This window comes from Rhinoraja longicauda, chromosome 30, assembly GCF_053455715.1.
Source record: "Rhinoraja longicauda isolate Sanriku21f chromosome 30, sRhiLon1.1, whole genome shotgun sequence".
NCBI lineage: Eukaryota > Metazoa > Chordata > Chondrichthyes > Rajiformes > Arhynchobatidae > Rhinoraja > Rhinoraja longicauda.
Genome location: NC_135982.1, coordinates 18,427,506 through 18,442,531, shown reverse-complemented (window position 1 = coordinate 18,442,531; position 15,026 = coordinate 18,427,506).

Here is a 15,026-nt window from a genome sequence, read left to right as displayed (position 1 = left end):
CGATGTTAAGTCCAGCGGCCGAGCCGCACCGGGCACTGAAACGTCCCGCGGCCGAGCTGCGCCGGCGATGTTAAGGCCCGCAGCCGAGCCGCGCCGGGCGATGGAAGGCCCCGCGGGCGAGCTGCGCCCCGGGGAAGAGACCTAATAAAAGAAAGGTTTCCCCCCGCCCCCCCCCCACCCCACCCCACCCCACCCCACCCCACCCCACACCCCCACCACACATACACAGCCAAAAACAGAAACAAAAACCATCCCAACACCGACACAAACAAAAAAAAAGAAAAAAAGACAACAGACTGCCAGAGAGCCGCAGCCGTTAGGCGCAGCCATCATAGTACACATGACAATACTAATAAACCAACCTGAACCAACCAAATATTTATTTCCCAATGGTAAATCCATTCTCTATTTTCATTTGAAAATGTATGCTCTTCGGTTTGGTATATTTGGTTGTATTTTGTATGTTCCATATTTTGCCAGCACATTTTTAATGAAAATTAATGCCACTTCTGAATGCAGTGGTATTTTCTCAAGCTATGTCCTCTAAATTTATTTCCTCCAAATTGTTGTCCTTAAAACAAAGTTGTATGGACCCATTATATAACGTGTCAGAATAGAAACGGTGGAGCTTTATAAGAAGAGGCTTTTATGTACCTTGCTCAAATAGCTGAATATTTATTATTTTAAGAGTTAGTGATCATATTCTATTTGAGCACAGTGAATAAGACTTTGGTTTCATTCTTTATTCTTTATTATATTTGAAATTGTGTACTGCTTAGAGTTGTCTCAATTTAGTCAAACTTTTCAAGAAAAATTGAGCAATTGCTTTTTTTTTGCCGAGGAGCCATTCACTCACTTATGTGATATGTAGACTGTAGATGCTGGTTTGCAAAAAAAGACCCAAAGTGCTGGGTTAGGCAGCATCTTTGGAGAACATCAATAGGTAACATTTCAGGTTAGGACCTTTTAGACTGATTGTTGTAGGGTAGAGAAAACTGGAAGAAGAGGTTGGGGTGGAACAAAGCCTTCTAAGTGATGCGTCAATATAGGTGAGGGGTGTTTTGAATTGGCAGATGGTTGGACAAAGGCCAGAGATGAAAAGACAAAAAGTGTGAGGTAGAGAGGAGAGAAGAGGTGTGAAACGTGAAGCTGGAGGAAAGAATCTAGGTGGCAGGGCCAGGGGAAAGGGAGAAATGTGTGTCTCCTGGTGGGGCACAGGGAGGAGGGGGGAAGTATTGGTGAAACTCCCCTCCCCTATATCAACCTCTCACTTGCCAGGCTTTGCCCCACCCTACCTCTCCCATCTTTCTCCCGCCTACTGCAATCAACCCGAAGAAGGGTTCTGACTCGAAACATCAAGTATCCATGTTCTTCAGAAATGCTGCCTGACCCACTGAATTGCTCCACTTTGTGTCTATTTTACTGACGTGAGTTCTTAGGTACTGGAAAACATTGAACTAGAGGACTGCAGCACTACTCTTAATTTGCCCTTCTACAACAAGAGTATAAGAAACCTCGGACCTATCCAAAAGTTGAACGGCACAGAGATGCAGTGAGTATCTCCAGTGATATGCATTCAAAACTGACGTGTGGTAGAAGGTCTCGACCCGAAATATCACCCATTCCTTCTCTCCAGAGATGCTGCCAGACCCGCTGAGTTACTCTCTTGTGGTGCACATTCGCCTTGTGACTCCGTGGATTTCTACTAGGGGCTCTAGTTTCCTCCCACATCTGAAAGAAGTGCAAATATTGTAGGTAAATTGGCCATTGTAAATTGTGAGTGGTAGAATCTGGTGTGTGTATGTGGGGGGGGGGGGGGGTGATGAGAATGCAGTGGAGAAGAAAATGGGACAGTATAACTAGGTGCTTGATTGTTTGATGGTAGGTGTGCACTCTGTGGTCTATAGGGCCTTTTTTAATGCTGCATGACTTGCAAATTAATTTGTGTTTGACCACATGACAATAGGTAATATTCCTCTCCACTAATGCCAAAGAGAATTGTTGTAGCTGTCACCCTGTTTGGAATTATTTAGATTCAAGACTGGTTAAGAATGGGCCTGGGAACTACTAGTTATTTACTAGTATACCAAGTGGACCCGTTGGGCCCAAACCTTTCCAGCATTGGTGCAGCACCCTCTCCTCCCCCACTCCCTCCACCTCTCTTCCCCTCCCCCTCCTCTACCCTCCCTTCTCCCCCTCTCTCCTCCCCGTCCCCTCCCTCCCACTCCCCTCCCCCCCACTCCTGAGGAGATAGATTTAAACTCCCCTCCCCTTCCTCCTCCCCCTCCCTCTCTCCCCCTCCTCCCATCCCCCTCCTCCCATCCCCCTCAAGCCCCCTTATCCCTCCCAAGGAGATAGATTTAAACTTTAAAATGTGAATAACTTAAAAAATATAACACCAATTTCAATTAAACTTCTTCCATTAGCACTAAAGGGACGACGGTGAGTAAGGTGGGCCTAGAATTGTTGCGGTATCGTGTGCCGTTTTGGCTGTAGTTCAGGAACAAACAAACAAGAGTTTTAATATATAAATTGCGCAACTGAGAATGCCTTGCCTTATTTGATTAAAAATGTAAGTTTGTACCATGATGTGAAAATTTGATCTGAATCAGTGAGTGATAACTACAGAAACTGTGTTCATATTCGACGGTAAAAAAAACTGATGAACCTGAACAGTTCTAAAATTTGTCAGAAATCCATGTGACTTTGATAATGTATTTTAGTTATTTGAAAATTGTAGTTTGTTAATGCCCGTTTATTTTGTAAGAGTCCATAATAAGACAAATTTGAAGCATCACAATTTAAACCAGGTAAGTTGTCAGGCAACCGTATTGAAAAACCTGTTCTCTCTCACAGGAAATGGCACTGCTGAAAGAAGTACGGCCACTTCATATAATCCCACCGCAACTAATGCAGCCCCTGAAACCACAGGTTCCGGTCCGCTTGGTAATGAATCAAATTGAATTGGTGGAGCGTTTACTGAAGGAGTTGGGTGCAGATAATAGTGGCTTCACCATAGACAATGTCATGAAGGTAAGTGAAATCCTGTGGCTTCAGGCAAATCCTGGGGAGTCGGTTAACATTCTCATGTAAATAATTATATTAAATCCAAGGAGTAAAACTTCTAATTAAAAGTAGGCTTTTTTCCTCCCTTTCCGACTTTCCTACCAATCCCAGCAAGGGCCAAGAAATGTTTTTTATGAATATTAACCTGTGGAGAGTTGGACTTGATAAAAGGTTAAAAAAAATTACAATTGTTGTCTGAACATACTCATGACTCAATTGTTAACATATTATTCATGTATAAATTATTTTGCAGTAATTTGCAAACTACTATTCGGGAAGTAACTTTCAGCGTAATATCGCAACAGTTCACCGTTGAAGTTGGTGCACTCTCTTCTCGTCACTCTTCTGGAAATATGAATAAATAAAGTTGGTTTCCTTTAATTTTTGTATAGTCTATTTTCAAGTAGGCTCCATTTCGGCCTTTTCTCTTGATTTTCATATAGGTATTAATCAAAGGATATTTTTAATCTGTGTAAGGACCAGCAATGAGGTATTACTGTCATGAAACATACATGCAGTCTTTTAGACGTTAAAAAAATAGTTTGTAAGTCCCATCAGCCCAATCTTAGAAATAAGATTGAAAGGCGGTGTTCCAGATCTGTTGATCGTAATTTAACCGATTACAAATTTTATGAAAGTATCACAAGCCAATGGGAACCAGTATTAACACTTTAGTGCTTCAGAATAGAGAACAGCTCAATTGCTGCTGACACAGAAACCGATCCGTGTCCATTCTATACTGCTGCTCCTGGAAGTCTTATCCTTAATGTTTGGATCATTGTTGCCATTAGACAGACATCAAGAGCACGCCAGCGGAGTTCAAAATGTTTTACCTTTAGTATTTTGTGCACTCTTATTTTTGTTGTACCTTGATCTGAGATCACCAGAAATCTGGAAATTGCTTTTCGTCCAAGCTTTATTCAATTATTTTATTGTTTCATGTGGGGATCAATATGAAGACTGTGCATACCTATATATAGTTAATCATTTGGTTTCAATTCCTGGTGACCCAGTGGACTAGTTCTCTCCAAGACGACCTATCACCAATAATGTACCAAATCTCCTGTGAGATCAACCCAATAGTATCTTTGATCTTGTCCATCCACCTTATTTGCTGTCTTCCCTCTTCCTTCTACCTTGCCAAGAATGGTCATTTTCTCTATTTCATCATTTGATAATTGTTTAGAATATATTCAATATAGTTCCTGAATGTCCTGTGCTTGATGAACAGATAGCTCTGATATGATTCACCTCAAATGACAGAAGGCGAATCAGTGCCTGTAGAGATTGCTTGTTTCTTGTGCTTGAAGCTACTGCATCTCTGTTTAACAGCAGATTACAATAAGAGTTGTTCTGCGATATTCAAAGATGCAATATGAGTCAGGAAATATATTTATTATCAAAAAATAAATGCTGAGAATTCTTTAAAAAAATCAAAAGATATTGAAAATACAGAAAGAGCTCATCTGACAATGTCATATCAGTAAAGTGAGTCACAGTTTGTGTTTCAAACTATTTCATCTCAAAGATTATTGACCTGTAATCCCACCTGTCTTTCTGTTTTTTTAAAAATGTTACATTAACTTCTGGATTGTATTATGGGAGGTTTCAGCCTTGCTGTCAAATCCTGGGGCATCTTATAATGTGTCTTGTAGACTAAGGGAAAAGCTCAGGCCATTGCTCAGGACATTTTGGAGTCAAGGAATTGTACCAGATTAATCAATTTGGGAGGAAAGCTGCTGCCTGAATTTAAATTTACTATGAAGTATACAATACCTTTTTTAATGTCATCAATCTAGTGATGTTCAATAAACCATGATTTCAGCAACAAATCAAAGTTGTATCTTTGAAAAGTTCTGCTCTACAGCTGCTTACTACATGTTCACTGCTTTGCAAAACCCCTTGTGGAATTAGGACAGCATTATTTTGAGTTTTTGAGCATCTCAGATGGGGAAGCCTAGCCAAGAGCCTTCTGGCATGAGCATCTCTGTTCTCATTCAAGCGAATGGTGGGTTTGTATGTCAGGACGAAGGCCAGTAATATTTTTAGCTTTCTTCTGAAGTTGAATTTTAGTGTGTGAATGTGTTTGCAGCATTTTAACTTGTTCCAAGTGACACTGGATGGTTCCAATTGTCAAACTGTGTAAGGTGATCTAATATTCTACCAGTTCTGAATCTTCAGAATGTTCTGGTTTAGATTTACTTGTAGTTGTCAACTTGCTCTCTACATCTGGAAGAAGTATGATGTTGAGCCTCTGAATCCAAGAAAGGTTTGGCAGAGTGCAGGAGATGCATTTCTACCATGTGGGTATGCTGAATCCTGACAGATTGTAATTTTACTACGTGTTTTATCGAGAAAAGGTTTGTAGCATACTGAAAACATGTTAGTCACTTCTTCATGAATGTGATTTTATTCTATGACAGCCTAAATTATTAAACCTAGAACCAGAATTGCCTGAATAAATGCAAAATGCTATCTTATTTTATTACTTCTGTAACTCTTGGTATGTTTTTTGGCATTTGAAGGGCTAATGACCCAGAGTGGGTAATTGAGGAGTTACAGATGAGCAATACAGTTTTGTACAGGTCTTTCCACTGCGTAAACAAATCCATGTTATTTTGATGGTGAGACTGAAAGTGACAGCTACGTGTATTTTCTTGTAACCGTCATTGGCTACAGCAACGCAGTTCCAATCCCAAACCTCTGACTGAAGCAAGGTTCAGTCGGGAAGCACGTGCACCCATGATCTGTCCTGGATGATGGCGTATTGTAGGGACACAGGGATTGGTCCAGACCATCGAACCCTCTGATTGGTAGAAGAGGTGAGGTGGTGCGCAGGTAAAGGAACTAGGGAGTCTGGTTTAGTCCTCCGAAGGAGACAGTAAGATTTATGGTTGTCTGTCGTTTGGTGCGTTGATTGTCACGGTTGTTAATGTTACAATAAACGTCTACCTCAACGTACTTCGCCTACGACTCGCCATAGTGGTGACCCCGACGTGATCACAGATCACCAAGATGTCCCATAGGGAGGCATCGACGCCAAACGCAGTCGGCGTTCATCTGCCCCCGTTCTGGGCCCACCAACCACGCCTGTGGTTCGCCTAAGCGGAGGCACAGTTCCACCTCCGGGGAATACAGGACGCGACCAGGTTCTACCATCTACTGAGCGTCCTGCCGTCGGAAACGTCCGCACGGGTCGCACAGTACGTCACCGACCCGCCAGAAACCGACAAGTATGCGGGCCTCAAGTCGCTGCTGCTGAAAACCTTCGGGCGCAGCCAACAACAGCGGGCCAGCACACTCCTGCACTTACCTGAGCTCGGGGACCGACCGCCGTCGGTCCTCATGACGGAGATGATGACTCTAGCGGGAGAACACACCAAATGCCTCATGTTCGAGGAGGCATTCCGCGAAAAGATGCCAGAGGACGTCCGCGTAGTCCTAGCAGACGTTACTTTCGGGGACCCGATGGATTTCGCAGAAAAGGCGGACGCACTGGTCGCGGCAAAGGCGAGGCGCCCCGGGTCAGTAAATCGGGTTTCAATACAGGTGAGCGACCGACCGCGCGGCCAAGATGGCGCCCATCCGCCCGCCACTTTTCAAAAAACCCGCCAAGCTGCTACATCGACGGCGGCCATTTTGAAACAGGCCCGCGACATAGAAACACACCAGGACGGCTGGTGTTTCTTTCATAGAAGGTGGGGAGCAGCGGCACACAACTGTAGAAGCCCCTGCACATTCTCGGGAAATGCCTCGGCCGATCAAATGTAGAGGCAATCTCGATCGGCCAGAACCATCGCCTCTACCTGGCGGAGCAACATACGGGTACCGTTTTCCTCGTGGACACCGGGGCGATCGTCAGCATTGTGCCTCCATCCTGCCAAGAAGCGCGATCAGGTAAGACCGGCCCCCCACTCATTGCGGTCAACGGTAGCCCTGTCCGTACCTACGGAACACGGGACATGTCCCTGTCCTTTGGTTCCAGGACCTACAACTGGACTTTCATCATCGCAGATGTAGGCCAGGCAATCCTGGGAGCGGATTTCCTTTGGGCTTTTTCGTTAATCCCTGACGTCCGCGGGAAGAGCCTGCAGCCGTCGTCCAGTAGCGTTGACCCCCCCGCTCCTTCGGTTTCCGTGTCATCCAGCCCGACCGTCCAGGCCGTCACCACGACCTCCGACCCGTTTGCTGCGATACTCGCTGAATTCCCGGAGCTCCTAGTCCAGCGATTCGACACACCTGCCGCCAAGCACGGAGTCGTGCACTTCATCCCTACGGAGGGACCGCCTGTTTTCGCCCGAGCCCGACGCCTACCCCCTGATAAGCTGGCAGTTGCTCGCGAAGAGTTCCTCACTTTGGAACGGCTGGGGATCATACGCCCGTCAGACAGCCCGTGGGCCTCACCGTTACACATGGTCCCAAAAGCATCTGGGGGGGTGGAGACCATGTGGCGATTATCGACGTCTGAACGCCATCACCACGGCTGACCGATACCCGATCCCGCATATTCAGGATTTTTCTGCCAGCCTAGAGTGTGCCACGGTTTTCTCAAAACTGGACTTAGTCCGAGGGTATCACCAGATCCCGGTTCACCTCGCAGACATTCCTAAGACCGCCACAATCACCCCGTTCGGGCTTTTCGAGTGGCTGCGGATGCCTTTCGGCCTCAAAAACGCCGCCCAAGCGTTCCAACGCCTTATGGATCATGTGGGTCGGGGTATGCCTTTTGTATTCATATATCTGGACGATATTCTCGTGGCAAGTCGGTCGGCTCACGAACACCGGTCCCACCTGCGCTCCATATTCCAAAGGTTGCAGGACCACGGTCTGATCCTACACCCGTCCAAATGTCAATTCGGACTATCCTCAGTAGATTTCCTGGGTCATCGGATCACACAGGCCGGTGCCGTTCCCTTGCCCGAGAAGGTGGCTGCTATCCGCTCCTTCCCCCGCCCCAACACTATCAAAGGGTTACAAGAGTTTGTAGGCATGGTGAATTTTTACCACCGCTTCGTCCCGGCGGCAGCCCGGATCATGCGCCCCCTTTTCCAATGCCTCTCGGGTAACCCCACCGAGCTCGTGTGGTCCCCTGCTGCCGACGCGGCTTTCGCGGCAGCCAAGCTGGCCCTCTTCGAACGCCACCATGCTCGTCCACCCGCGCTCCTCTGCCCCCACTGCAGAGACACCTCACTTTCGTTTCGGAATTTACCACCGACGTTCGGCACATTGCGGGAAAACTAAACGCCGTGGCGGATGCCCTGTCCAGACCGGCGGTTTCCCCGGTTGCCGAGGTAAGTTCCGGGGTGGATTTCCAGGAGCTCGCGGAGGCTCAGCGCCTGGAAGACACCCCCTCCCTGTACCCCCACACCACCTCGGGGTTGCGGTTGGCACAGGTAGCCTTGGTCCCACGCGTACTAAACTCTGGTGCGACGTTTCTCTGCCGCGCACCCGCCCGGTAGAACCCACTTCCATGCGGCGCCAGGTTTTTGACACTATTCACGGCCTGGCACATCCGTCCATACGGGCCACTTCGGCTCTGATTGCGGCTCAATTTGTCTGGCACGGGCTGCGGAGCCTGGTGGCCGCCTGGGCCCGCTCCTGCATTCCGTGCCAAACCTCCAAGGTCCACCAGCACACTCGGCCCCCTGTCCAGCAGTTCACGGTCCCCGCAGTCCGATTCCTCCACATCCATGTGGATCTCGTCGGCCCGTTACCGCACTCCAGGGGCTACACCTACCTCCTCACGGTAGTCGAGCGGTTCACCCGGTGGCCAGAGGCGCTCCCGTTGTCCGACATCTCAGCAGCCTCCTGCGCGCGGGCTCTGGCACTAAATTGGGTTGCCCGTTTCGGCGTCCCGGACGTCATCACTACCGACCAGGGCGCCCAATTCACCTCTTCCCTGTGGGTGGCTCTGACTCAGCTGTGCGGGTCCCGATTACAACAAACCACCGCCTATCACCCCCAGGCCAACGGGATGGTGGAACGGTTCCACAGGCAGCTTAAAGCCTCACTCACTGCCCGCCTGTCCGGCCCCGACTGGGCCGACCAGCTCCCATGGGTTCTCCTGGGTATCCGCACGGCTCCAAAGCACGATCTCAGAGCTTCCTCGGCAGACCTGGTCTATGGCTCGCCCCTGCGGGTACCAGGCGACATTGTCCCCCAATGTTCCACCCCCCCCTCCCTCCATGCCAGCACTCTTAGCTTCACTCTGAGCGCGGGTGGGGTCCCTGGCCCCGGTCCCTGCTTCTCGTCACGGGGATCCCCCTTCACACGTCCCGCCGGCCTTGGGCGACTGCGAGTTCGTTTTCTGGCGCATCGATGCCCACCGCCCCCCCCGTTCCGGCCAGTTTACCAGGGTCCGTTCAGGGTAGTGAAGAGAGGCACAGTCACCTTCACGTTAGAAGTGGGTACACGACAAGAGGTCGTCTCGGTGTCCCGCCTCAAGCCTGCCTATTTGGACCCAGACCAGCCCGTCACAGCGGCTCAACCTCCTCGCCGGGGCCGACCTCCGGCCGCGGCTCCCGTACAGCAGTTTTCTCCCTCGCTGCCCCCGTTCGGGACCCCGCTTCCCCGGTCTCCTTGCCACTGCCGCCTCCGGCTCCGGCAGTTTCCCCTCCTCCCGCGGTGCCGGTTTCCCCGTCCCCACCCCCGACAGGGCCCCCCTCTCCTCTCCGCACCCGCTCCGGTCGGGTGGTCCGGGCACCTGCCCGGTACCGCACCGAGGGTTCTGGGGGGGGGTCATGTAGGGACACAGGGATTGGTCCAGACCATTGAACCCTCTGATTGGTAGAAGAGGTGAGGTGGTGCGCAGGTAAAGGAACTAGGCAGTCTGGTTTAGTCCTCCGAAGGAGACAGTAAGATTTATGGTTGTCTGTCGTTTGGTGCGTTGATTGTCACGGTTGTTAATGTTACAATAAACGTCTACCTCAACGTACTTCGCCTACGACTCGCCATAGTATACAGATTAGTACATATTGTTGTCAATGAGGATTTTCAGATAACTCCGGCCCATTTAGTGAGGGATTTATCTTTTGGTCTATTGAACATCTCATAAAATTCTATCCAAGTGGTTAAGAAGGTGATTTTTAGGGAATCTGGGTAATTACACCAGTGATTACACAAGTATAGAATCAAAGTAAACACCTGCAGCAGAGTGTAATTGTAACATTTGGCATGTCAGTGTTGCTGCGGGTAAATCCCGTTTGATTAATCTGAACTAGTATTAATGAGGCCGATCACTGAGGTTTGAGATTCTTTAATACAGTGACTCTGAGTTAAGTTACAAGACTGGTATCCAGAGAGTTAAATTATTGATTCAATTGTAATTCTACCACCCACGAATTGGGGATTTGGATTTAAGTAATTAAATCTGGAATTTAACAAATGCTATTAACAGTAATAGTGGTAATGTTACTACTGGACTATTGTAAACAGAATTGTTGAAACTCCTGTCTTGAGAGGAAAGCAAATCTGGTTTGCCCATTCAGTCTGGCCTCTGACTCCACATGCATCCATTATGATTGACTCAAACATCTCTGAAATGTCTCGGTAATTAATCACCAGGGAAACAATGGGAGATAGATCGAAAATGGGGAATAGACTATCAATACACTTGCGCTCCAGCAACAGCCAAATGTCTTCAATGAGTGCATAACTGAAGAGACGAGCAATACAGTCTTAAGTACTGATGTATATTTGGGGGTTCTTGAGATTTAGTGCTGCTAAACTGTATCCAAGTTCCTGAAATTGAAAGTAGAATTTCCTTAATTTGGAGGCGCTGCCACAAGGGTGGTTATCGTTGTGCTCCTTTTTTTGTGCTTGTTCCAATTATCTGTTTAAAGAAGGTATTTGGGAGTTGAGGCAAGGGGAAGAAGTGTTTTGTGACTGTTGGAGATAATTGGAAGCTTCACATTTGGGTGGATTCAGTATCTTGGTTGACTGAATGATCTTTTTTATTTTCTAACTCCGACTGTGGGACTGTTAGTTGAATGGTTATCGATAAATTCAGACTTGATGGAATAAAAATTTAGATAATTAATAATCTCTCAATCTTTTCTGTAAATTTGCAGCAGAAGCTTTGGAACACTCTGCTTCAGAAGTCCGAGATACTGCTGTGTGGATTATCTTTAACATGTATCGACGTCATGGGAGTGCGATTTTGCACTATCTTCCACCTGATGATGCAAATATTCGCAAGAATTGCTATACAAATCACTTTTTGATGGGTTCGCAAAAATTGACGGGAGGCCAACGGAAGCTGAACAACGAGTAAGTTCTATGGTGGTGAAAGTGTGCGTCCTTTGATTTCTGATCTTTATCTCTTCATATTTTTCATTTTATAGAAAATGTTAAGGAAATGGACTTTGGTGGGTTATTTCTGTTAATCTCTTTAATCCACTTTTTAAAAGGGCTTAATTCATCATAAAACAGAATCATGAATTCCACAAGCCATCCTAAATACATTGAGGGCAGTGTGGTGGCGCAGTGGTAGAGCTGCTGCCCTACAGCGTCAGAGATCTGGGTTCCATCCTGGCTACGGGTGCTATCTGTATGGAGTTTGTACATTCTCCCCCTAACCACGTAGGCTTTCCCTGGGTGCTCTGGTTTCCTCCCACACTCCAAAGATGTACAGGTTTAGAGATTAATTTGGCTTCAGTAAAAATTAAAAATTGTCCCTAGTGTGTAGGAATGGAATACTTTTATTGTCACATGTGACAAGGCACAGTGAAATTCTTTGCTTGCATACCCAATGTATACAAATAGCGGCCACCTACGGCGCTGACAAAGTTACAAAGCATGCCAGCTCCTCCATGCCGGGTCCCCGTTGTCCTTTGTAATATGTAACACTTCGTAACAGGATCGTACTAATGTAAGGGTGTCGCTGGACGGCACGGTTTTCACATTGTATCTCTAAACTAAAAATGCTATTTAATAAACTAGAAAAATGAACGATGGAATTTCTAAAGGAAATATTGTGGCGACGCCCGGGGGCTAGGCCACTCCCTTGGTCATTCCACTCGGCACTCAGTGGACGGGAGGGATTAGGTCACTTCCTGGGTCAGTTCCCTTGGGTCAGGTGGTCTGGGACTATAAAAGGTTTTGGGTGTGTCGACTCACGAGTTCTTTAGTGCGGTGTATGTATTCGTTGCGAAATAAAGTATAGCTACTACTCACCTGGCGTCTGGCCTGATTTCCGCGGTGACCGCACCCACTACACTGGTGACCCCGATTTTCCTTCGCAAGTCGCGATGGACCTGAAGGCTCCACTACCCGACTCTTCCAGTCAGCCGCCTCTGGACCCTGCCGCCCGCGCCGCTCTCCACGCCGTGTCGGTGAGGCTGCCTCCATTGTGGACCGACGACCCCGACTTCTGGTTTGACCAGGCCGAGGCGCAGTTCGCCCTGCGGGGCGTAACTGCCGACGATACAATAGTCAATCAATAGTCGTTTATTTGTCACATACACATAAATGTGTAGTGAAATGAAACATTACCCGCAGTTGAACAATAAGACCAATAAGATTAATCAATAAAAATGCAATAACACATACAATCACAACTAACACCAAACAAAAAGAAACATCCATCACAGTGAGTCTCCTCCAGTCCCTCCTCACTGTGATGGAAGGCCAGAATGTCTTTTTCTCTTCCCTGCCGTCTTGTCCCGCGGTCAGGCTGTTGGAGTTGCCACGTCGGGGCGGTCGGGGCTCCCGATATTGAAGCCCCCGCTGGGCGGTGAAAAATCCCGCGGCCTATTTCAGGCCGCGCCGGATGGTGAAAGGTCCGTGGCGGGCAGACCCAAGCCCCGCGATTCGGGGTGGGCGAACACGCTGCCGCTGCCGGAGCTCCCGATGTCGGCCCCCACCCAGGGTCCACGCGGCCCGCTCCGGAGACGAGTCGCAGCCGTTCCCGCAGCATCCGCAGGCAGCCAGCGCCGCAGGTGGTGAGTCCGGGCTGTGGGCTCTGCGAACCAGAGCCCCAGGTGGTCCCAGGTGCATGGCCGGTGGTAGGCCGCAACGGGAACGGAGACACGACACAGAAACAAAGGTCGTGTCTCCGTTCGGGAGAGAGAATGTTACAGTTCCCGTTCCCTCCCCCCCCCCCCAAAAACATAACATACAACACTACATCATATTAAAACTACAATTCAGACAAAAACAACAAAAAACACAAAAGACAGACGGACTGCAGGCAAGCCGCAGCTGCGACGGCAGCGCTGGCTCCTCCAAGTATTTTCACGTAGTCGGCACCCTCGACCCGGCCACCGCGCGCCTGTTCCGACCCTTCCTCCGCGCCCCCCCGGGGACCGATAAGTACGTGGCCCTCAAGGCCTTCCTCCTTCAGCAGTTCGGCCTCTGCGAGGCCGAGCGGGCAGCCCGGATCCTCCGAATGCCGGGCCTGGGTGATCGCCGCCCGTCGGTACTACTGGCCGACATGTTGGTGCTGCTGGGCGACTACGAGCCCGGTTTTCTCTTCAAACACGTTTACCTGATGCAGCTGCCGTCCGATCTCCGCCAACAGCTCCTCCACGACCCGTTCACCAACATGCGGGCGGTGGGCAGGCGCGCCGATGAGCTCTTGATGGCCCATCAGCTGGCCCTCGACGCGTTGGAAGTCCCTCCGACGGCCGACGACGACCCGCAGGTAGGGGCATCGATCGCCCGCATCACTAGCGCTCCCCGACAGCCTTCCCGACGGTATCCGGCTTCAGCAGCTCACCCAGCCGGCGGCGCGTCTTTTTCGCACGGCCCGCCTGCAGTTCCCCCACCCGCCACCGGAGGTCGCTGGTGGTCGGACCCGGGGGCCGCGCGCAGCCTGCCGGCAGTTCCTCCATACGCCACCGGAGGTCGCTGGTGGTCGCATCGGCCCGCACAGCTGCCCGTTTTCACGGACGCCAGCAGAGGGGGCTGGTGCTACTTCCATCGGCTGTGGAGCCCTTCGGCCCGTCAATGCCGGCAGCCCTGTTCGTTCCCGGGAAACGCAGGGGCCGGCCGTCAGTGATTGCTTCGGCGGCCGGCCAGATTCATCGTGTGTTTGCGTGGGACCGCCGCTCCGGGGCTCGTTTCCTTGTGGACACCGGGGCGGAGGTGAGCGTTGTTCCCCCTTCGCGTGCTGACCTCTATTAGAATCTGGTGATGGGGAGGATAAAACCTTTTACTGCTTGTTCACCACATAATCTACCACTGCTCATTTACAGATTTTTGCTCTTTTGTTGCTATTGTTTGTACCACATGGTGATATTAATTAGTCTGAATTAGTATTTTACTTTATACTCTTTATTATAATTGTGGTGGAAAGGACAAGCCCCAATACAAATACTTGGATAAAGCAATTAATTACATTGTATTAATATGTATATTCCAATTCCAATTCTCTCCTCATTTTAATCAATTTTATACTAATATTAAGAGGCTACTTCATACTCCATTTGATTTAACTTTTTAAAATAATATCCTGCGTTGAACAGTACTGAGATGTATTCTGGAGTTCATCTAAATATTTTCATATCTATTTTCAACTAGTTTTGTTAAATGCGACTATGGTAACTTCTGAGTAATTCACATTTGTTTGGTTGCTTCTTCAATGTCAATATTACATTCTATTAACAATTACACAGACAGGCCATCTCTATTTTCTTTCTTAATAAAATAGCACTTGATTGTTGGAATTTCTTCTCTTCTTAATATCCATAGGAGGAAACCAACAGGTCCTGAATATTTATTTCTAGTTTTGCAATTTTCTCTTCTGACATTTTCCATATTATAATAATCCTGTAAATTTGTATGCTTTCCTCATAGTTCTTGTACTTCATCTTTTTCTGTAGTGATGATAAATAAGTATATAATAAATCTGGCTTTTCCTTAATTCCAAATACTTTATATGCATTGAAACATTTGATATTCTTAGCCAAAGATAAACACCAAATGCTGGAGGAACTCAGCAGGACAGGCAGCATCTCTGG